General features: G+C 45.1%; 1 protein-coding gene and 1 long non-coding RNA gene across 3 annotated transcripts in view; one reads left to right on the top strand and one right to left on the bottom strand.

Moving 5' to 3' along the window:
• Nucleotides 1-765, bottom strand: part of LOC112551102 — a 17,408-nt gene extending 16,643 nt beyond the window's left edge. Inside the window, exon 1 of the long non-coding RNA XR_003095260.1 lies at nucleotides 741-765. This is a non-coding gene — a long non-coding RNA (uncharacterized LOC112551102). The remainder of the gene's footprint in view (nucleotides 1-740) is intronic.
• Nucleotides 1-24,178, top strand: part of EBF2 (early B cell factor 2) — a 238,991-nt gene that overhangs the window by 20,415 nt on the left and 194,398 nt on the right. The window lies entirely within an intron of this gene.

The raw sequence follows: 24,178 nt of genomic DNA, 5'->3' as shown, positions 1-24,178 counted from the left end.
CAAGGGCTACTGCCTTGCTGCAGGCCTTTGACACCCTGCGCTGGATAGTGAATTCCAGTAAGCGATGATCGCTATTACCCAGGTGGTCAAGAACCCGCAGTCCCCCCTGTGGCCAGGACCAGGTCCAGCAAGGCATTTCCCCTGGTGGGACTATGCACCTCCTGGGTTAGGTGGAGGTCCTGTATCTCAGCTAGGAACCTACGTGAGCGGTCAGACTTGGCTGGCTGCTCCTCCCAGCAAATGTCTTGGTAGTTTAGGTCACCCGCGACGACCACATCCCTTGACTTAACTGCCTCCGCGAGCTGACCTGAGAATTCCTGGTCCAGCTCTTCCCCCTGGTTGGGTGGTCTGTAGTAGACACCCACTGTTAAGTCCCTTTCCCCACAACCCCCTTGTATTCTTACCCAGAGCACTTCAGTCTGCCCCTCCTCTGACCCTGTCTTGTTTGTTGAGGACGTGTATTGCTCTTTGACCTAGAGTGCCACACCCCCACCTTTCCTCCCCGTTCTATCCCTCCTGTACCATCTGTAGCCCCTAATGTTGACCGCTCAATCATGAGTTGAATCCCACCAGGTTTCAGTGAGCCACACTATGTCTGGATTTGTGTTAGCTAGCAGGAGGGCAAGTTCCTCCTGCTTGTTCCCCATACTATGAGCATTAGTGTAAAGGCATTTAAGGCCTCCTATGCGTGCTTGCACCACCCCCTTGATCCTAGGACTATCCAGACCCCTGTCACTTACCTGGGTACTTCTTGTGCTCATCACCTGGCTTGGCTGGGAAGTGTCCCTGTGGCCCCATCTCCCGGCAAAGCTAGTTTAAAGCACCCCGTACGAGATCAGCCAACCTGGAAGAGAAGACACGCTTGCCTTTAGGGGAGAGCTGAAGCCCATCCCATTTATTTTAGGAAGAATATGATTTAACGGTTAGAAGAGGGGAAAGGGGAGTCAGGTGTGGAATAAGCTATCATTTTCACTCAGGTACTTTTTCCCCTTCAATATGGAAATTTCTGTGGGAAGTATCTGCTTTTGATTAACTTTTATCAGTTACTGAATACCAAACAAAATTTTGGCCTCAAATCAGTTTTCAGCAGAAAGTTCTTGATAGCTGAAAACTGAAAAATATTCAGTTGATTTTCAGTTGATTTTGGCAAAACCTTAACATTTTGGAATAAAAAATGATCTAAACAAAAGCATGTTTTTGTGTCTGAAGTTTCTCATGGGACCAAACAATACATTTCTCAACCTTCCTCAATCAGATTTTGTGCCTTCTACTCACAAGTTTGTAAAGCTGTACAAGATGTGGTGAGAGAGAAGAGCCAGAAATACATGCTAAGTTCTTCTATATAACTCAGGATATTTGTCTCTGATGTGCTTAAAGATACCTTTGTGAATTTTCCAGTGGTGTTAGCTAATTAGCAAGAAGCTAATAAGGGAGCTGTTTATTATAGGTAATTTCTAACCTAGGGTTTGGTACCAGCCAGAATGATGGTAGACAAATGATGAGGCCAGTACTATTTTTCCTTTTGTGAAGCCGAGACTGATTTCTCTTCTCTGATCTATAGAGGAATCCTTTCTGCTCTCATCACATTTGCTTAATTGTTTGGATGAAGGTACAGAGGAGCAAGAAGCAACAGCATAGCCAAACGAGAAGGATGAACAAGTCAGGCATCACAGAAATGGATGTGAAGCAGCAGCAATGGAATTACTTTAGCTTCCCTAGGGAACTCTTTTTTGCGGGGAGGGAGGGCTTGCAGGGCTGGATTAACCCATTAGTGAGCCCTGGGCCAGTCAAGACCCCCCCCCATCTCGGCGCTGCGGGAGCAGAGCTCGGAGCTGCCACTAGCAAGCAGCCACAGTAGCGGTGGTGAGGCTGGTGAAGGGGAGGGGAGGGGAGGGGAAGGGAAGGGAAGGGAGGTGGATGGCGTCATTCGTGCTACTGCCTTGAAAGGAAGAACCAGACCCCCTAGCAGCTGAGGGCCCTAGGTATGTGCCTAGTTTGCTTAGGCATTAATGTGGCCCTGTGAACTGGTATCCTAAATGTAAAATGTGCAAGGATAAACAGGAGTTTTAAGTCACGTGCATGTAGGAAGTAGTTTAAGCAGGAGACTGGGTAGCTCAGAGGTAATTATGGTGTCTAGTAGTAGTAGTGGTAGTAGTATAGCAAGTTCTAGGGCCTGGTCTATACATAAGTTTTCCACTTAAAATAGACCAGTAGAGTTAAGTTGGTTACCACCCAGTGTGTCCACAGCTACACCAGTATAAAAGTGTTCGTGCCAGTAATGTTTGTTCCACTTGGCTGATTGATGTTAAATAAGACACAATCTTTTATAAAGCATGCTTCTAAGTGCAAGAATAGAATCTGCACTAGACCTTTTACTGGCATAAATATGAAAAAAATGCATCCTTTGCATAATTATAACAGTAAACATTTTTAAGTGTGGCCCTGCCATTTGATTAATTAATCTAGGCTTTCTTGTGCTACCTGCTGTACAGACAGTTCCTGCCCTGGAGATCTTCCTATCTATTGCTGGAAGGGTTTGTTCTAGAAAGGCTCCAAGACTGAGTAACTTGCTTCCTCCACTTGGTCTGGAATAGCTCACTTCAGGTGACCTCTTGATAGTGCTGCAAAACATGTCCACAGGAGATGCAGGCTTTTTTGTTGTTGTTTTTTTCAGAAGGCAAAGGGCATGCTCCCTCCATAAGAACTGCCATATTTTTGTTATTTAGCTTTAAAGAAGTAAAAAGCTAGACAGAAACCAAAGATGAATGGTTGAGTTGTTAGGCTGAGTTAACAAAAGAATGAGCAGAGCTATACAGAAAGAGGTCATCACAGCTCATGGTTTGCTTAACAAATCTTGCTTTATCTGACTTTTATATTGAGGTACCTGCTCTTAAGTGATCAAACTGCTTAGAGAATGAACCTCAGAGATTGAATTCCCTCCTATTCTCCAGATGTGGTTCTTCCAGGGCCAGGTGAGAGATGCACTGGAAAGGCATGCCCTGTTGCTGTATGTCCTATGAATATAAAAAGTGAACTCTAGTGAAAAGTGAAATCTTGTTAAGATTGAACTGTAACCTTATATGTGTTTTTGTTTGTTTGTTTGTTTGTTTTGTTTTATCATCCTGGATGTGCATGGTTGGTTTAAAAAAAAAATCCTCCTGGACTTGTTTCTCAGCCTTGGTTTCCATTGCTGCCTAGGCAACCATGCTGCTCTTCTGTAGCCTCCTTGTAAAACACTGCGCTAATGCTGCCACCTATGGAAAGTAGAGAGAGATTGTATGCAGTGCCACTCAGTGCATCTTCACCTGTGAAAACAGGCTTTAAATGCATCTGGATGATGTGCAGATGCAGCTGTTGTGCCCATTCTCTGAAGCAACTAGTTAGAAGATTTTTGTTAATTTAGAGGTGGCTCAAATTAATGATCTTTCAAGGAAATAATTCAAAATCCAGCACATCTCCAGTGAGGACATATTTTAGTATCACAATAGCAATCAGAGCTTCCAAGAAAGACTAGTACCCTATTATGCCAGGCACTGTACAAAAAGAGAGATAGCATATGCCCTGCAGCATAGACAGTTTGAACAGACAGGACGGACCTAGCCGTCTCACTGCCCCAGGGCAAAATAAATCCTCTTTTCCTTCACATGACTCTTCTCACCAGCTAATCAGAAATTAATGGTAACGTCTCAACTCTCAAAATGCCACCCCTCCAAGTCTTTTGACCTGGAGCTACTGTCAGCTTGTCCATATGATGAGCTGGCTTTGTGACTGGGCTAGACATCCACCAGGGAACAGAAAAGAAAAAAACATACATGCTAATCAGACTGTGCACACCTGGCTCCCACTGGGAAGGCAGTTACTTACTGAATAGGACTACTTACATAAGAAAGTTTTCCTTAGAGAGAAAATGGGCTTCACAGTCTAGTCCTACATGGCTTGCTCAGTGAGATGGATTTGTCTGCATGGAATGGTCAAAAGGACAGAGATTGTGGCATGATAATAGCTTTTCCCCCTGTGTTTTATTGTAGAAAATTATTGTAGCTTTGAGGCTTGTTTGCACTTAGCCCCAGCTGAAGAAAGGGCAGGTGTCTTCACTTTAGTGCTAATTACTTCCTGGAGTGGACCCACTGAGGAATGGGTAGAGCAGTACCTCACAGAGTTGGTTAAACACAGACCATGGAAGCATTGGTCTGTCCCCAAGGTAAGGCTACTGTCCTGCTCTATGGGTGTTGCTGTTATTTGTCCTGGTATGCTGGGTTGTTGTTTATTGTAAAATTACTTCATAACAGCTCATGGGAGGAAAATGGTAGGGGTTTAAAATCTCACCCACCCTGACTTGCCTCTTGTGAGAAAGTTATGATTGGGGCAGTCAGAAGTCCCACTTCTATTTTCTTCATATCACAGTGTTTGTTCAGTTGCTTGAAAAATTAGATATTTCCTCTTCAGCATTAGGGGGATGGCTGCAGCTCTGTATTTGTACAGAGGCTAATTTAAAGGGGCACAGTCTTGGGTTGGTCCTTAGACCCTACTATAAATCAGTATTATTAATAATAATAAAAGCTTGTTTAGGTCTTGGATATACCAGCCCTAATACAAACCTAGTGAGACACTGAGGTAAGCCAGACTATTTGGGGCTTTCTTGTTACACACACTCTGATTTAGTTAAATCCACTTTCAAAGAGGATTAGCTGGACAGGAGACACTTATTCCAGAATAAGAGTTATACCTACTGTATATTATGGTCATACTTTTCTGTACTCTAGTTGTCCTAGAGAGTTCCAGCTTTCTTTGACTGGATGGATAGAGTGAACTGTTCTGAAGACCTGGATTAGTGAAATTGTTCTCTACAGGCAGCACAGCAGCAGATAGAACAGAAAGCAGAGCAGGTGGAAATCGGGCGGGGAGCCCAGGGCAGAAAGCCATACCAGTGGTAGCATGACCACAGCACCGTACTTCCCCAGCATAAACATAGTCTTACTCTCTTTGGCTACTGGTGCCTTAGCTGCTTGTTTTCCTCTTTAACTTCACGCCTGCTGCTAAATATGCCCTCCAAAATATATATATTTTGCAGATTTTTTTTGTTCTTGGAAAAAAAGTTCAGCTGACAAATTTAAAAATATTTTCATAGACTTTTTCCTCTATGCTGTTCTCTCAGGAAAGAAAACAGGATGGGGTAGAATTTTAATTGGAGGTGATAAGATTTTACAAACTATTTCATTTTGTTGAAATGGTGTTTTCTGTTTCAATATTTTTTCTGGCCAGTTCTGCTAGTTAACTCCTTTGGGATTTATATAAAAGCTAGGTTTTATTATTAAAAAACAGAGTTTCTGATCTATTTATCCAGAAATGACAGCATGCCTATGCTATTGCAGGAGCTCAAAGTATTGAAAATGGCCTCAGCCTCTCTTGTTGGTAACTATATTCCTGTGGTTAAGAGGCCTTTACATTTTTGTACTAGCTTGATCCACTGTGTTGGGAGTTGTTTTTGTGCCTTGTGATGTGCAGAAGGGGCCATGGGGGATGTGCTTGCGGTCCCATTTTTGTCTATCCCAGGGTTTCCTGCAATTGCAGAGGTTTGAACTTACTGATAAGGGGGAGGGGTCTAGTCCCTTACAACTATCTGTTCCAAAATGGCTGTTCTGGGTCATCACTGGGCAACTGAACACTGTCCATCAAGCACTAATGATAATGAGCTTGACTTAATGCAGTAGCACTTTGTAGACTGTGGAATTGCTTAGAGAGAAGTGAGATGTTGCCTTCCAGATCATTTCAACATTTATAACATAACCTTGAATGTATATGTTTGTTTAAAAAGCAAGGGTTTTTTTTTCCCCCCTAAAGACTTCTAAGTTACCTTTGTTGTCATGGAGTAAAACATAGCTAGGATTGCAAGAGGTTGGGAGAACGTTAGCTAACAAGACCGCAATTCATGAGGCAAGGATTTTTTGGTGATAAGATGAACTGTATAGTTTGGGGGTACAGAGTAGGCACTTAATGCTTGAATGTTTGACTTAACTTCTCTCCCAGCTTCACAGTTGATCTCATAAAAGGCACCTGCAAAAAAAATCCTTGCCTTGTATATTTCTTGTACCATTAGCTACGACACTAGCCTTATGCAAATATATGCCGTTACTCACTTCTCTCCCCACATTTTTATAAATAGCTAAAGTTCATAGTTTTTTCTTAATTTTCATGGAATCAAGAAATGTAAAGGTCCAAATGAGCTCTGATGCGCTCGTTTACTAGCAAGTGCTTTTTGCAGAGCTTTGTGTGTATGACTATATGGGAGCATCAGCTTCACTCAGACCAGTGGTCCCCTCTATTTCAGTTCCCTGTTCCTGGCTGTCTGTAGCAGCAAGTGCTGTCCTTAATCATATCTGTTACCGTATGGCTGTGACCTAATTATATCTGAATCAGGAGTGTAATTCAAAGAAGGCAGTTGCCCCATATGTTTCACTGATGCATATTAAGATATTTTAAGTAAGTTATTTACCTAGACAGCAATTCTGAAGTCTGATGCATTATTCAGAGTCATTATGCCTGCTGATTTTATGTCTCACTTTTATTTTCAGACTTGAAGTCCTGATCAGTTAGCAGTTGCATGTTTTTAATGGCCTTTCATTGAAAGCTGAACGTATGCTGACAGCAAATCATTCCTAGTAAAGGGGCTCCACAGAAGAAGTAGGTTCAACACTCCTACAGGTTTCCTCATTTCCATTAGGATAGCCTTTGAGAATCCCAGTTAAAGATCAGATCCCTGCTGGGTGTGGTAATGAAGGAGCCATCAGTGGCAGAAGATTATTTTAGTTTCTTAGGGCAGAACCATTAGTTTTGTGTGCATTTGTACAGCTTCTAGCACAGTGGGATTGTGGAGCTTGGCTAAGACTTGTTGGTACAACAGTAGCACAAATAATCTGAGATTTGAAGGCTGTAAGGCCAAAGGCCTTTCTGATCATTTAGTGTGAGCATAGCAGTTTGTGACATTACCACCATTGTTTCTGCATCAAGCAGATGACTTCTAGCTGAGCTAGTGCATATTTAAACATGATGAGCTCAAATGTCAACTATTTATTGAGGGTGTGAAAAGGCCTTCAGAGCAGTGAGGCAACATGTCTAGGTGTTTCCATGACTTTGCTAGCTTTCCCCTGCTGCTGAGCCAGGGAAATATTTCTTTGTGCTGCCTGACAGGAGTGCCAGGGGCATGAGTAGAATGTATTTTGTTCTGCCAGGTGATCTGACCTGACTCAGTGGGATGTGTGTTCCATTTATCACCACTGCACAGTAGAAGCTTGAAGGCCAATTAAAGTTCTGGTTCTGAATGGTATGTATGGGTTTAATCTTCACAATTGAGTGATGCAGCTTTCCAGAAAAGAATGATTTGTTCAGCCAGTCCTTTTGAGGCTAACAACAGGGTTTGAACCCAGTAGCCTCAGCACTATTAAGCATGAACTTCTACTGCTAGAGGTATTGATCCTCTAATGTGTGGCAATCTTTGGTGGAAATCATACAACACTCGTTAAATAGGCATTATCAGTTGAAGCCTAAGAACAAACACTTTCTATTTAGACTTCTTAATCTCAGGCACTTGTATTTGAAGCTCCTCTGTTTACCTAAACAGGTGGAAATAAGAAATCTAAATATAATAAAATGCCCTTCATTCACTGGCTTCCTTTATAAGATTTCCTAGAGTTGCTCTCATTTGAGGGTACCTTGTGATAGCATTGCTTTGCTCACCTATCTCCAGGCTTTTTGGTTGTCTTTTGGCAGAATGGTATTATACATGGTATTTGGCACTTTAGAGGAGATGGATTCAAGTCAGTAAGAAGATGCTAAATGGGCCCTTGCTTACATTTGTTCAGAATAAGGTGATACCTCGGGGCAGAGAGTATTGGCTATTTATTCAGAGCCATTCAGTTTTCAATTCCTTAGTAAAGTGGCATAGTCTAGTGAACTGAGAACAGAAGTAGGAGGTGAAACATTTGGATTCAAATTCCAATCTAGCCTCTGACTCAATGTGTGACCCGAGTCAGATCCTTAAAATATCAGTATCTTTGTTTTCCTCAACTTAGAGATGGACAAAACTGTCTCAACAGCATGCTGAGTTTGGTCATCGTGCTTTGAGAGATTCTACTGAAGGGCTGTAATATATGTATTAGTGGATTCACCTTAAAAAGCAGTTTCTCTCTCTGTGAGAGGGGAGGCAAAAGCCCCCCCACCCTTCCCCCCCCGACATTCCAAATGCCCACCTGGTATGCCCCGATAGGCCCCACAGGGGTGAAGATGAGCAGCAGCCGGGGAGAGATGTGGTCACAGGCTCAGCAGTTCCAGAGCTGCCTGAGCCTGCGAATCGGCGAGTCCCAGGGGTGTGGCTCCCTGGGAGATGTCGGCTGCGGAGCCAGGGATCACCAGCCCTGAACGCGGGGAAAAGAGGCTAAGCATCTGCCGGAAGATCCCGGCAGGCGGAACGAGGAGCCCAAGCCCTGAGAACAGAGGGACCCTCGGGTGGGGGATGGAAGCAGTTCCCCGAGATGCCCAGGAGCGGGGGCACAACCACACCAGGGAGCACAGGTACTGTGCAGGAGTGGCAACATGGGACTGCTGACACCCTCGGGCAGCATGGCAAAGAAGGACATGCAGGAAGCTATGAAGCCCCACATGCAAATAGCAAGTGCCACTGGTGGGACCAGGATAAATCGACTACAGGTCAGCCAGACCCCAGGGAGGTCACGCTGGGAGAGCCGACAGAGGCTGGGCATGGGGCAGCTAGGAGGGAAGGGACAGACTGTGTTCCCCACCCCCCTGGTGACCAGGTGGGTCCAGGGAGACAGAATCCAAGGAGCCTGTCGGCAGATGCCAAACACTTTCAGTTAAGTTTTCCGTAGTCACAGTTAGCCCCAGCCAGGGCAGGTTTAGTTGCCGGAGAGCCGGGCCAGAGACAAGGGACTGACACGGGAAAGATTGATGGCTAGAAAGACCCAACTCATTTTGAGGCGGGCAGTGTGGATGAGGCGAGATCATCCAGGGGAAGACCTGCGGTGAGCAGCGTGTGCCCAGGCCATGGCTGTGGTTAGGGTGGGTAAAGGGAAGGTTGGAGCCACACAAAGAAAGACCAGGGTCGAGACCCCTTTGGGCCATCTTCAGGGAACTGCCTCCCCAACAACAAACTTCAAAGGTGTAACAGGCAAGTAGGAGCAGCACCTGAACCATCTAGGTGGCACCAAAGCCCGATCTCACCCTGCTGTCGCTAGGGGGCAAGGCACCGATCAAAAAGGGGCCAAAGCCCTATAATGCCTACAAGCAACACTCACCATTAGCTTCCTTAATGAGAGTTCTGCTGCTGCTTATCATTTAGATGAGGCAGGTCAGTTTCTTATATTCAACATCTAGATTGTACAGCGATTAGTAAGAAGGGAAGTTACAGTCCTGGTAACTGCAAAGCTATACGTGTTTACTTGCCTACAGCGAATGATGTAAGCTTCATGGAGAGATTCTCCTCTTACTATGTTCTCTGCTTTTGTTAACCTAACAAACCCAAAGCTACTGTTTGTTACTTTACCTTTGTGTGAGGTCACCAACTTGAGTTTAGCCCTATTTGACTAATTCCTAGGTGACTAGTTTATATGCATCTAAAAGGAATGCTTGTATCATTCCTAACAGGTCCGGGTCTCTTGAAGGGCATGCAGTGCTAGTCTTGGAATCTTGTTCTCTGGAGGGCTTAAAAATCAGGTTTCTAAAAATATTGGTTCTTAAAGATGCAAATAGCAAAAGATCTGGACAGTTTCGGCCTTACTGGTGTTATATTAGCTAAAAATATTGCACAAGAATATAGGATTGGAAGGAGTCTCCTAGGCCATTGAGTCAGTTCTCTTGCATTCACAGGCAGGTATTACTCAAAGGAGTCTCCAGAATCATAACTTTGACCATCACCCACAGCTACAAAGAACGATATCAAAACACCCACTGTGTCATTACTCCTGACCAGCATTTATGCTTCATAAATGAGACCCAGGGAAATGGCCAAAGGATATTGCAATGCCAGAGCCTCTGCTTGTACCTGTGAGTTTTTGTCCAGGCAGGACCGCGCTCACTATCGAGGTTTCCACCCAGGTCCAGGTTTGGCACTCTAGGAACTGTGCTTTGCAGATTTCCTTCAGTGACAGCCAGGTCAAGGAGTACCTGTGGTGTGAACAATGCTTTCTGGTGGGGGGGTGTCTCAGGGATCAGGCAAGAAAGCTACAGGAATTGGCAAGGGTCCAAAGCATCCTCCGCCATGAGGAGTTCACCAATTTGATGCTGGAGGAGATCTCCCAGACTGTGGAGGAAGACATGCCAGAGGCAGCGCTAGAGAAGAGAGAGGATATGGACACTCAAGAGGAGTGGAATCTGGAAGCAGGTGGTATTCAGCAGGGTTTTGGCTTCTTTGATCATGGGATGTTCTTTCAAGAAGGATTGCTGGGAAGAGATGGGATCCACCTGACGAAGAAAGGGAAGAGCATTTTCATAGACAGGCTTGTGAGGAGGGCTTTAAACTAGGTTTGCTAGGGGATGGAGACCAAAGCCCTGAGGGAAGTGGGAGACCTGGAAGAAGAGCAAGCAGGAAGGGGAAATAGGGGAGGCACTCATACTTCCTGAGAAATTGGGGCAATCAACTAGTTACACCTCAGGTGTCTGTACACAAATGCATGGAGCCTGGGAAACAAGCAGGAAGAACTGGAAGTCATTGTACAGTCATGGCAGCATGACATAATTGGAAAAAATGGAGATGTGGTAGGATATCCATGACAGTACTCCAATCATGCAAGCTAAATACTAACTGTTCAGGAAAGACAGGCAGGGGAGAAGAGGAGGAGGAATTGCACTTTATATAAAGAGCCATATGATTGCTCAGAGCTTCAGTATGCAACTGGAATTAGGCCTGCTGACAGTCTCTATGTTGGTGTCAGAGGGAAGAGCAGTAAAGGTGATGGCATGGTGCGGGTCTGCTATAGACTAGACCAGGAAGAAGTGGTGGATGAGGCTTTCTTCAAACAGCTAGCAGAAATTTCCATATCGCAGGCCCTGGTTCTCATGGGGGACTTCAGCCACCATGACATCTGCTGGGAGGGCAATACAGCAGTACTGAGGCAATCCAGAAAGTTTTTGGAGAGTGCTGGGGAAAACTTCCTGGTGTGAGTGCTGGAGCAGCCAACTAGGGGCCATGCTGTTCTTAATCTGCTGCTCATAAACAGGAAAGAATTGGTGGGGAATGTAGTATAGTGGATGGCAAGTTGGCCACAAAATGATTGAGTTCAAGATCCTGAGGAGAAGAAGGATGGAGAGCAGCAGAGTAAGGACTCTGGACTTCAGCAAAGCAGGCTTTGACTCACTCAAAGAACTCATGGGCAGGATCCCCTGGGAAGCCAGACTGAGGTGGAGAGGAGTCCAGGACAGCTGGTTGTACTTCAAAGAAACCTTACTGAGAATGCAGCAACAAACCATACTGATGCACAGGAAGTCTTCTGCCATACCTGCTAGTCAAGCTTGGCTTAGCAGGGAACTCTTCAGTAAACTCAATCACAAAAAGGAAGCTCATAAGAAGTGGAAACTTGGACAAATAACTAGGAAAGAATAAGAGCATTGCTCAGGCATGCAGGGATGAATTCAGGAAGGCCAAAGTGCAACTGGAGTTGAAGCTAGCAAGGGATGTGAAGGGTAGCAAGAAGGGTTGCTACAAGTATGTTGGTAGCAAGAGGAGGATCAGGGAAAGCGTGGGTCCCTTACTGAATGGGGAAGGCAGCCTGCTCAATGCTTTTTTCACCTCAGTCTTCACTAGCAAGGTCAGTTCCAAGACTACTGCACCTGGCAACAGTTTGGGGAGGAGGTGAGCAGTCCCTCAGTGGTGAAAGAACAGGTTAGGGACTATTTAGAAAAGCTGAATGTGTACAAGTCCATGGGCCAGGATTGGATGCACCTGAGAGTATAGAGGGAGTTGGCTGATGTGATTGCAGAGCCAGTGGCCATCATTTTTGAAAATGCATGGTGATCAGGAGAAGTCCTGGATGGTTGGAAAAGGGTAAACAGTGCCCATATTTAAAAAAAAGGAGGTAAAAAGGTTCCAGAGAACAACAGACCAGTCTGCCTCACCTCAGTCCCTGGAGAAAAGTCATGGAGAAGATCTTCAAGGAATCCATTTCTAAGCACTTGGAGAAGACAGCGATTAGGAACAGTCGGCATGGATTCACTGGGTTCAAGTCATGCCTGACCAACCCGATTGCTTTCTATGACAAGATGACTGGCTCTGTGGATGTGGGGACACCAGTGGATATGGTATGCCTTGATTTTTTTTTTTTTTTTTTTTTTAGCAAGACTTCTGCTATAGTCTCTGTAACAGGGCACCATCCCCAGAGCAGTCAAGAAGCACTGGAGGCACTCCGTGGGTCAGACCCAGAGTGTAATAGTCAATGGAACTGAGTCAACGTGGTGCATGGTGACCAGCAGTGTCCCCCAGGGCTTAGTACTCAGACCAGCACTCTAATATATTTATAAATTATCTGGATTCAGGTGTCTGAGGTGGACTGGCTAAATTTGGTCATGAACAACACCAAATTTTGGGGAAGGGTCCACATCACACTTATAGGCTCAGCAGTGCTATACTCACTAGCACCATGACTGAAAGAGACTTGTGGGTTGTGATTGACCACAAGATGAACATGAGCCACCAATGGCAAAGCAAATAAAACTCTGACTTGCATCTACTGCTGCATCTCAAGTAAGATCCAAGAAGTCATCCTCCCACTGTACTCAGCCTTGGGGAGGCCGCAGCTGGAGTACTGCATCCAATTCTGGCCTCCACACTTTAGAAAGGATGTGGAGAAGCTTGAGAGAGTCCAGAGGAGAGCCACACACAATTAGGGGTCAAGAGAACAGGCCTTATGAGGAAAGGTTGAGAGGCATGGAATTTTTCAGCCTGAAGTAGCAAAGGCTCAGGGGTGACTTGGTGGCAGCCTATAAGTATATAAAGGGGTGTGCATCAGGAACTAGGAGAAGGTCTGTTCACCAGGGCACCCCAAAGGCAGACAAGGTCTAACGGTCACAAACTGCTGGAAGACTGTTTTAGACTGGACATAAGGAAAAACTTTATTGTCCGAGTCTCCAGAGTCTGGAATAGACTGCCCCAGAAGCAGCACTCTGGATACATTCAAGAAATGCCTGGATACTCACCTTGCTGGGGTCATCTGACCCCAGCTGACTTCCTGCCTTTTGGGCAGGGGGCTGGATGCAAAGATCTCATGAGGTCTCTTCCAGCCCTAATGTCTATGAAATCTATGAACTGGGCTTATTTAGTCTAGAGAAGAGAAGATTACGGGGGGATTTAATAGCAGCCTGGTATTTACGAAAAGGCTGGAGCTAGGCTGTTCTCAGTGGTGGCAAGTGATAGAACAAGGAGCAATGGTCTCAAGCTCCAGCAAGGGAAGTTTAGGTTAGATATTGGGAAGAATTCTCTCACTGGGGTAGTAAAACCCTAGTGGTTTTAAAAACTACTTGGTTTATTGAGTCAGTCATTCCAACTCTGCTGTACGGCTCAGAAATTTGGACCACATACAGAAGACATCAAGAGCTTGGAAAAGTACCACCAATTATGCCTTCGCAAGATCCTTTGAATTAGCTGGGAGGATAGACACACAAATATCAGTGTCTTGGCTGAAGCAAAAATTCCAACAGCATTGAGGCCATGATCATCCAAAACTAATTTTGCTGAGCAGGTCATGTCCGCATGCCTGACTCCCACCTTTCTAAGAATCTTTTTCTCACAGCTGAAAGAAGGTTATGGAAGTAGCACAGGGCAAAGAAAGCGCTTCAAAAGACACCCTGAAGGCAAACATGAAGAGGTGTAACATCGACATCAACACTTGGGAGACCCTTGCTCAGGACTGACCAAGATGGAGGAAGGCTCTTTGGGAGGGACCTCAACACTTTGAAACAGCTTGTCGACAGACAGAAGAGGAAAAGACGAACAGGCAAAAAACATCCAACACAGCAACACAGTGCCCATCCCTCCTGGAAACATCTGTCCTCACTGCGACAAGACGTGGATCTAGAATTGGGCTATGGAGTCACCTGCAGACTCACTATTAAGATCCTTGGAAGACAGTCTTACTCGTTTGTGAGTGATTGCACATCATCATCAGTAAAACACTGGAACAGTTTACCCAGAGAGGTGATGGAATCCCCATTTTTGGAGGTTTTCAAGACCCTGCTAGACAAAACCCTGGCTGTGGGATAATCCTGCTTTGAGCAAGGGGTTGGACTAGATGACCTCCTGAGGTCCCTTCCAACCCTCATTTTCCATGATTTAATCAATGTACAGGTTTCCCTTGATTTGTGTGGTACGTGCATTCCTGGAGAATGGCACAAATCAAATTTGCATAAGCAAACCCACTTTACAATGTAATAAATAGGGATAGGTTCCCATGGTGAGGAGGGAGGGAGGGAGGGAGTGAGTGAGGCTGGGACTAGGCAAAGGGCGTGGGGAGGGATGCCACTGCTGGGGCTGCATAAGGCAGCAAAGCAGAAGGAACAGAACAGCACTCACCCCAGCCCCAGCTGCAGCAGCCCTGGGAGCGGCCAGTGCCAGCTGCCTTCAGCCACTGGGCTGCACTGTGCGCTGCCTGTCCCCCCATGCCTGGGCTCTGCTTGTCCACACTCGCCTCTGCTCCTGGGCTGCACCACGCCCTGGTCCAGGCAGCTGGTGTCGGCTGCTGCCAGGGCCGCTTCAGCACGGGCTGGGGTGAGTGTGGACAAGCAGAGACCCAGATGGCACAGGGCGCAGCACTCACCCCAGTCCTGCAGTGACCCCGGGAGGAGCTGACACCAACTGCCTGTAGCCACTGGGCTGCACTGTGCCCCAAGCCCCCTGGGGCTCTGCCTGTTTCCACTTACCCCAGCTCCTGCTGCAGCAGCCCCAGGAGTGGCTGATGCCAGCTGCCTGTAGCCGCTGGACTGCACTGTGCCCTGGTGCAGGCAATTGGTGTTGGCTGCTCCAGCACGGGCTGGGGCAAGTGCTGCACCACACGCTGCCCAGGGCTCCACTTGTCCATGCTCACCCCAGCCCATACTGGAGCGGCCCCAGGAGCAGCCAACACCAGCTGCCTGCACCAAGGCACGGCGCAGCCCAGGAGCAGAGGTGAGTGTAGACAAGTGGAATACAGGCACATGCCAGTTGCGGGGGGGGGAGGGAAACAACACGGGCAGAGCACAGTTCAGCCCAGTGGCTGCAGGCAGCTGGTGCCGGCCAGTCCTGGGGTTGCTGCAGCCAGGACGAGTGGGGCCACAGCCCTTTCCCCTCCACGTAGATTTACCTGCTTGTGGGGGAGGGGTTGTCTACGTTGATCGCATAAGAGCAAACTTACCTCACATGTAACGAATTATGGGTCTAAATATGCTCATCACATAAGAGCAAATTCACATACAAAGAACCCGCATAAATTGAGGGAAACCTGTATTTTAAACATGATTATTTTCCCCAAGGGAAATCAGTTTCTAGTAATAAAATATTTATGAACAATGCATATTGCAGGAACCAGCACTCCACTGTGAGGCATAGTTCAAACTAGGCTAGAGAGTTTATATCCTAGGCTAATTGAGAAGCACATCAGTTAACTGTTGGAGAAGGGGGAAAAAAATGGGCTGGGACTTTCAAATGGAATCACCAGTAGATTTGGGTGCTCGTGTTCCAAGGAGTTTGGACCTTAAGGCTCGTCTGCACTGGGGAACTGACTTCAACAGCTTATTCCAAAAAAGGTTTTGTGGAATGGCACCCTGCATCTTTCTTCTAGAAAATCTTTTTCTGGGTTAGCTGCTTTTGCTTTGGGGAAAAAAGGGATCTATTATGAAATAGTTTTATTCTACAGTGAAAGATACCAGCCAGCTTCCCTATGGAGACAAGCCTTTAGTGGAGACCAGCAGTGTGGATAGTTTAAGCTTGTCACCAACGAGCAGGGATCAGAGAGTCTGAAGGAGAAATGGAATAGAAGATAAGATGGTGGCTTTACAGTATTTTGGGGTGAGCCATGCTATTTAAAAGCAACAGCAGGCTTGGGGATATCAGTTCTTTGTCTTCCCATCATGTACACAGGCCACGGTCTAGAGTCATTAATTGTGATTATAAAAATTAGAAAAAACAAGTATAGTAGTGGCAATGCAGTTTACCTTGCACCAGTTTGACAATGGCATGCTCTGCAAACAGTGCAATTATGACTCCGAGGTGAGCTCGGGGAGGATGATATAGATGGACCATGTGTTTCCTCCTTAAAAGTTTTTTTTATTAACTGTAACATTACCCTGCACACACTTCTGCACTGGTCATCACAAGATAAATTACTACACAATGCTTGCCTTTCCATCCTGGAAAGCAGCCCAGGTTTACATCATGCAGGATGTCTTGATTATTTCAGTAGCAAATGTACAGGCTTTCCCCCCCTTTGTGCTTGTTTTTCCCCCCCAAGTTTTTCTATTTAGCATGATGCTGAGCATAGTAACCACTCACTCTTTTCCAACATGACCAAAGAAGTCTCTTTATAAAATATTTGTACCATCTTGAACTCCAATTATAACTTTAATTGGGATCTAAAGTCACATAACCAAGGTGCATTGTCCTTATTTTACAGCTGGGAAAACTGAGGCACCAAATGATTGCGACTTGCATCAGGTCACACAGGAACTCAGTGGCAAAGCCAGGAATAGAATTTGGGTTCTTGTGCACAGTCTCTGCAAAAGCCATCTTCACAATCCAATGATTATGCAACCACATTAATTTTCTATTTGAGTATTGTTGTGCAGCATTCTATGCAAAAGTACATTATTCCCAGTACTGAGAACATGCCCCTTACAGAAACAACTTGGTGTAAATAGTCTTAAGACATCCAGCCTTTTAAAAACCCTTGATCCAAAGATGCCTTCTAAAGCTAACATAGAAAGGCTACCACTAGAAATATAGATCATGGTTGGAGGTATTAACCTTTGGCTGCAGTTGCAATTTTTAGACCAGCTGTGGCACAAAACACTTTCAGTCTGCAGCTCCCTGCAAATTAACAGCTGGTGGCACCAGTGTGCTGCACTGATTGCAAAGCCTCCTGGATGTTGTAGTACATTTTATTTGATGTCATGCCCCAATCAGAATGAGCAGGTACCAGTGTTGTCTGGATCAACTGGGGACAGCCTTCAGCAGGGTTTGAACTTACCTCTCTGGAGTTGTTACAAGACAAAGACACTTTTTTGCTGGAGCAAAAAAGCTTTTTGATAAGAAGTGCTATTATTAACATTTACTTGTTACTCTAGTCCCTTTAACACACCACTGGGACTGGAGATCATTGGGGAGGCAAGAGAGGAGGCAGTTCTGTAAGTGTTTATTGTCTTATCTAAAGCACTTATTGTCTCCATAGACAAGAGACACAGGAAGGAGTTTACCACTGAGGAACTGAGACTTGGGGATCAAGTGTTTTGTCTCAGGTATTTCAGGGAGACTCTGGCTCTGCATGTACTGCAGATGTACCAAGCATTAAACTTCTTCGTTCAGGTAATGCTAGCAGTACAACGGGGGTAGCCCAGAGTTGAGCACAGGCTAATGACCCAAATATGTATTCAGCTTTCAGGTAGGCTTTGCATGTTGAGCTGCATGTAGATAGCGCAATACAATTTTAAAACTAGTTCAGGTAAATCTATGTGACCTGCAATGGCTGCAGTATAGTCAGGCCTCATAACAGATCTTAGAACTAAATACAGACCTCCTAACTTGCAGTGCAGTCTTAACTACTCTTTCTCCCACTTTTCTAAACAGAAAAATAATTAAATGTAGAAGTCTTATAACTGTGTCAACTACAATAAGTCTATTACTTGACAGTAAGTCAAACACTACATCCATCTTGACAATGATTTCAGACAGATGTACAGCAAGACACAGACTTATGCTCATTCCTGTTGTGAACCCAGAGGCTAAACAAACCAATGTTCCTTCTGCAGAGTGTTACATGAGGAATGCAAGAGGTTTGAGATGACTTTATCATTCAGGCATTGACTCATATTTCCCTGATATGTGCCAGTTCCTCAAATAAAGCACCGCAGGGAGAGAGTCTGTCAAAATGTGATACAACTTGCAGGATACTCAAGTATCTTTCCTTACAAGGGGAGTGATGTGGCTGGAGTCTGGTTTTTGAGAGATGGATGAATAGGACATATGAAAACTAAAATCAGGGATGTTCTATGGTTATCAACATCTTAAATGAACCTGTTGCAGTTACACATGGGTGCCAATTTCAAATTACAATGAATAATCAAGGACAGGTCCTTAAATTCCATTGGTGTTCTATTCGACATACACCAGGCAAGGAAGAAGCAGTTCACTATTCTCATTGATTAAAGCTGTGCAAAGTTCTTTCCTTAATAGGAAGGCACTTAAAGGAAACCAGATTTTTTTTTTTTTAAACCATAAAACAAAGAAGCAATTTACTTTTTCAGTGGTGTTATCGATACTATTGCCACAAGGTGGTGCCATTGCACAGGACAACAGTACCCTCAGGCTCATGATGGTGGTTATCACTGAAGTTTCACATTTAAGGGTGCTGAGCAGGTCTACTTTGGTAGGAAAAAAAAGCTAAATATTGTCTGCAGCACATTTATAAACCAATGGGATAGTTATCTAGATGTGTGTTTATTGGGGGGAGGGAGGGGGAGGAAGAGTGTATTTGAGCTTCTACTGTCTGTGTCTAATATGGGGATAAACTCTTGTTAAATCAATTTGATAACAACTTGTCTCTCTGAGCTGTTGTGTCAAGAAGTAAGTGAAGGATGGCCCTGTGGTGAGGAATTAGGCTGGCAGTCAGATTTGGGTTCAGTCCCTGGTATCCAGTGTGACAGAGTACAAGGCATTTACCTCAATTCTGAATCTATAAAAATTGGAATATGGATAATCTTTCTTCTTACCCTTTTTCCTCTTCTCTTCATACTGTAAACTCTTTGAAATGGATTCTGCCTATCACAATTAATTTCACAGACTGAGATCTCAGTCTCACTTCTGGTATTTAAGCACTGTCACCACTTGAAATCTTCAAGTGGAAGACACGATATTATAAAACTTTATTGTCGACTAGAGCAAGATGATTAGACCAGTAAAGAGCTGATGGGTCTCTGTACAGATATGAAGCCCATCAGTATGAATCCTTTAATAAGATGTTTAGTCCTTCATGGCGTGGCTTTCTCCCTTGGCCTATGCACTGAGGCTAGATCCAGAACTTGCTGCTCCTCAAGCCATAACGTTTCTAAGATTTGGCCTTTTCTGTTGAGGATCTTGGTCAGGCCCTCCTTATCATCACTAGAAATTTTCAAGAGTGAGTTAGACAGATACCCCTTGAGCAGAAGGATGAACTAGATGACTTTATAAGTTCGCTTCCAGCTTTACTTTCCTATAATCACATCCTGATTTTTTTTATTTATTTTTTTTTAATATAATACTCAAATACCTGAAGGGCAATTATAGAGAGAATGGAGATGGGCTTCTCTCTCTGGCCATAGGGGAAAGGACTAGAAGCAATAGCCTCAAGCTGCAGAAGATGAAGTTTAGGTTAGAGATTCAGAGGAACTTTCAAACCATGAGAGTGGTCAAGCATTACAACAGGTTACCTGGATAATTTGTGGAATCTTCAGCCTTGGAAATGTTCAAGCGCAAGTTGTACAGACACTTGATTGGGATGGCTTAGTTATGGACAATCCTGACTCAAGTAGGAGGGCTGCACCAGATGATCTTATGAGGTCCCTGATCCTATCATCTTGTGGACACTTATAAGGCTGCTGTTTTTATGTTTTAAAATTTCTTAAAAATAAATGCCACCAAGTAGTCACCTGGAATTCTTAAATCAAGTGGGAGGGTGTCACTTCCTAACAGGCTCTGTGTCAACTATAAGTTAATTGGCTTCATGAAGAAATTACTGAGCGAGATTCTCCAGCCTGTGTCTGTGAGAGGTCCAGCAGTGATTCCTTCTGCCTTAATGTACAAATACTTATGTTGAGCTTCCCAACTCCTCCATTTGGCATTTACTTTTGCACTACTGCTAAATATGTTACCCTTGGTCTCCAACTCAAGAAATCCCCTTTTTCTCCCCTTCCTCCCCCCTCCCCTTTCTGCCACTGATTTCAATGAGAGCCAGGTCAGATCCAGAAATCCTACTCAAGGACTCTGCAATAATGAACCATCCTTAATGTTAATGACTTAATGGCATCTAGCAGTCTCAAACATGCATCTGAGTTCCATTGTGGCAGGCACTGTCCAGACAAATATAGGCTAGATACAGATGTTACACTTAAGGCACCTATACACGTGTCAGACTTGATTAATTGAGTCTGCTGGGGCATTCTAATTAGCATGTTTCAGCAGCCTCTGTGCCATGTGTATTCAGTGTCCCTGTGCTTCAAAATGGCAGTGGGGGCACTTTAACTAAAATTAAATTTGACAAGCTTAAGGTAAAGCGTCCCTGACACCATTTTGAAGTGCAGGACACTGAATACAGGTGATGCTGCAGGTGCTTTAATTACCACCCCCTCCACCCCAGAGCATATGTAAAGATGTCCAAAGCACATTAAACATGCAGAAAGTGCTTTAAAGCTGTAATAGAATAGGATGCAGTGGGCCAAACAGAATAGGATGCAGTTTAACAAGGATAAGTGTCATGTGTTGCACCCAGAGAGGAAGAACCAATAACACTCCTATAGCCTGGGAGGTACCATTCCAAGTAGCACAACTGTGGAAAGGGATCTTGGAGTCGTAGTCAACTCCAAAATGAACATGAGTCACCAGTGTGATAAGGTAATAAGTAAAGCTAACCACACCCTTTCTTGCACAAGTAGGTGCTTCACAAACAGATCTAGGGAGGTGATACTTCCCCTCTATGCAGCATTGGTCAGGCCACAATTGGAGTACTGCACCCAGTTTTGGGCACCACACTTCAGGAGGGATATGGATGGCCTGGAGAGGGTTCAGAGGGCCATTTGTCTTGTTAAAGGCCTACAGAAAAACCCCAATGTGGATCAACTGGGAGACCTGAACCTCTTCAGCCTCTGCAAGAGGAGGCTGAGAGGTGATCTCATGTCCACCTACAAACTCATGAGGGGAGGAGCAGCAAGAAATAGGGGATACAATGTGTACCAGGGTACCTGTTGGGATAGCTAGAAATAGTGGCCACAAACTAGGAGAGCAAATTCAGATTGGACATCAGGAAAAAGTTCTTTACAGTGAGGGTTGCCAAAATATGGAATAAGCTTCCAAGGGAGGTGGTGCTGTCCCCTTCCTTGGAAGTGTTTAAAAGGAGATTGGACAGACACCTGGCTGGGGTTATGCAACCCCAGCACTCATTCCTCCCCAGGGCAGGGGGTCAGACTCCATAATCTAATAGGTCCCTTCTGACCCCAACATCTATAAAATAGAACAGATGTTCATAGCACTTAGTATTTTAAACATGTTGGATCATGCTCTAAGTTAATTTGATGGGTGTGGTTTTAGACTGAAGTGCTCTAGGTTAGAGCATTTTTTTGAATGCCTGTACCACATCCAAGGCTAGCAAGCCACCCAGAAGCAGACCCTGGGATGCAACCCATGTTGAAGTGCCATGGATGTGTGGGGGCACTGAATACACATGACCCATGTTGGAGACCCATTTTGAAGTGCAGGGACACTGAATACACATTGTAACTGCAGGTATTCTCAGGGCCAGTCTGCCAATGGCCCACCTACCTGTTCTGGGCCAGCCACCTGCTTCCTCACCTGCCATACTTTGTTGTTTCTTAATTGGTTCTTAAAGAGGTAGGAGGCTGCCCATTCTTGCCCCAATGCCAGGGGACACTATCTGCAGCTCCATTTCCTTCCCCACACCACAGCCTATGCCTCACATATGGCATCCAGGTGACATAATTCCTCCCAGCCTGACATCAGAGCAAACCAAGTCCGAAGTTGGGCTCCACACACACCACCTCCCCTCTCACAGGAGGCCTCTTCCACTCCACCCCTCTTACCAGGGCCTCTGGCATACTGCTCATTACCAGGTCACACTCCACCACCCTGCTCCTCCTTGAGCAACCCCTGTGGGCCATCAGGCTTTGCTACTCACATGCTGGCCTCACCATGTAGTCCCTTCAGTTCCTGCAAGTTCTCCTACTCTGCATGATCCAGCCTGGTGCCCAACCCTGGGCTAATTCTGCCCCTCACCAGGTACCTACACACACACACCCCCTTACCTTCCAGCCTTCTGGTTTCCCCCTAAGTGGGGCCACCCCCTCACTGGGGCTACAGGGCTTGCCTCCCCAGTAGGGCTCAGGTGGCTGTAGCTATGCCTGGCCCCCTTGCACCCAGTGTTGTGGAGGCTAGGGGTTAAGGCACCCTGACCCAGCTTTCACCAGGGTAGTAACTGGCCTAGTATTTCCTGGGGGCTCCCACACCACTGAGAGCCTCACCAGACCACCCACTCCCAGCAGGGTGCAGTTTTAGGTCATGCCCAGGACCAAGAGCCTCCAAACCACCCCCTACAGCTCCTGCCCTTACCTCCAGGATGTTGCATTTAGCCTTGCAACCAGACAATGCTTCTACCTGCCCTGCCAGTAGGGAACTGCTCTGTTTATATAAGTGGTCAGAAATCTAAAATGGCTGCCACAATCAAGCACCTACTGGCTGCTTGGCTCAGCCCTTAAAGTGGCAGACAGCAACATGAAATGGAGGCTGCTGGAGCATGTTAACTAGCTTACTCCAGCAGACTCAGTTGAGTCTGGCACATGTATCGGTACCCTCTAAATGTAACACCTTTGTTATTTGTCTGGACAGTGCCTGCCACAATCAAGCCTAGACACATGTTTGAGATTGCTGGATATAATTATGGTATTAATATTAAGGATGACTCATTATTGCAGAGGCATTGAGTAGGATTTCTGGATCTGACCTGGTTCTCGTTCAAATCAGTGGCAAAATTTTCACAACTGAGCCACTTCCCTAGGTCTGTATCTAAGAAACTGAAAAAGTAAACAATCTATGTAATGTTGAAACGCATCAAATGATCATTTGTTTAGTTGCTGTCTTATTACTTTGTGAGACCAGGTGTTAAACAATGAATGGTTCCATTAAGTATTAAGACCTACAAACTATTTTCCCCATTAAAAAAGGTGCAGAAGTTAACGTTTTCTAACTATTAAATTACATTGTAGAATTACATAAAAGAGCGCTTCTCAGTGCTTTAAGTGTTCCCAGATGTCATATGTAATAAAAGTGTACATATGTTCAAGCATGCTATATACATGTTGTATAGGTAAAAGTTCAAGTTATTTTTAGCTAATGCTGTAAGTCAAAATGAACATTTAGCTGATTTAATTGGTATTGGAATTGAAATGCAAAGGCTATCCTGTTCCAAATCCATAGCATGTTCTTTTAAACAGATTATATGTTTGCATCCCGACTGAAGTTTTGAAGCATTGTGATTGAAGTGTATATCACATCCACTGCTCTTCCTACATCCACAGAGCCAGTAATCTTGTCAAAGAAGGCAATCAGGTTGGTCAGGCATGACTTGCCTTTGGTGAATCCATACTGACTGTTCCTAATCACCTTCTCCTCCAAGTGCTTGGAAATGGATTCCTTGGGGACCTGCTCCATAATTTTTCCAGGGACTAAAGTGAGGCTGACTGGTCTACAGTTCCCCAGATCCTGCTTTTTCTCTTCTTAAAATGGGCCCTTTTCCTTTTTCCAATCGCGACAAGTTTTCAAATATAATAGGTAGTGGCTTTACAATAACTTCTGTCAACTCCCTCAGCACCCTTGGGTGCATCGTGTCTGGACCCATGGACTTGTACACATCCAGCCATTCTAAATAGTCCCTAATCTGTTCATTTGCCACTGTTGGCTGCTCATCTCCTCCCCAAACTGTGCTGCCAAGAGCAGTAGTCTCAGAGCTGACCTTGCCTGTGAAGACTGAGGTAAAAAAGGCATTGAGTACTTCAGCCTTTTCTGCATCATCTGTCATATGGTTGCCTCCCCCATTCAGTAACGGACCCACACTTTCCTTAAACCTCCTCTTGTTGCTGACATACTTGTAGAAACTGTTCTTGTTACCCTTCATGCCCCTTGTTAGCTGCAACTCCAGTTGCACTTTGGCCTTCCTAATTTCATCCCTGC

Source organism: Alligator sinensis, unplaced genomic scaffold (genome assembly GCF_000455745.1).
Source record: "Alligator sinensis unplaced genomic scaffold, ASM45574v1 scaffold685_1, whole genome shotgun sequence".
Classification (NCBI taxonomy): Eukaryota; Metazoa; Chordata; order Crocodylia; family Alligatoridae; genus Alligator; species Alligator sinensis.
This window is presented reverse-complemented; position numbering and strand designations above follow the sequence as displayed.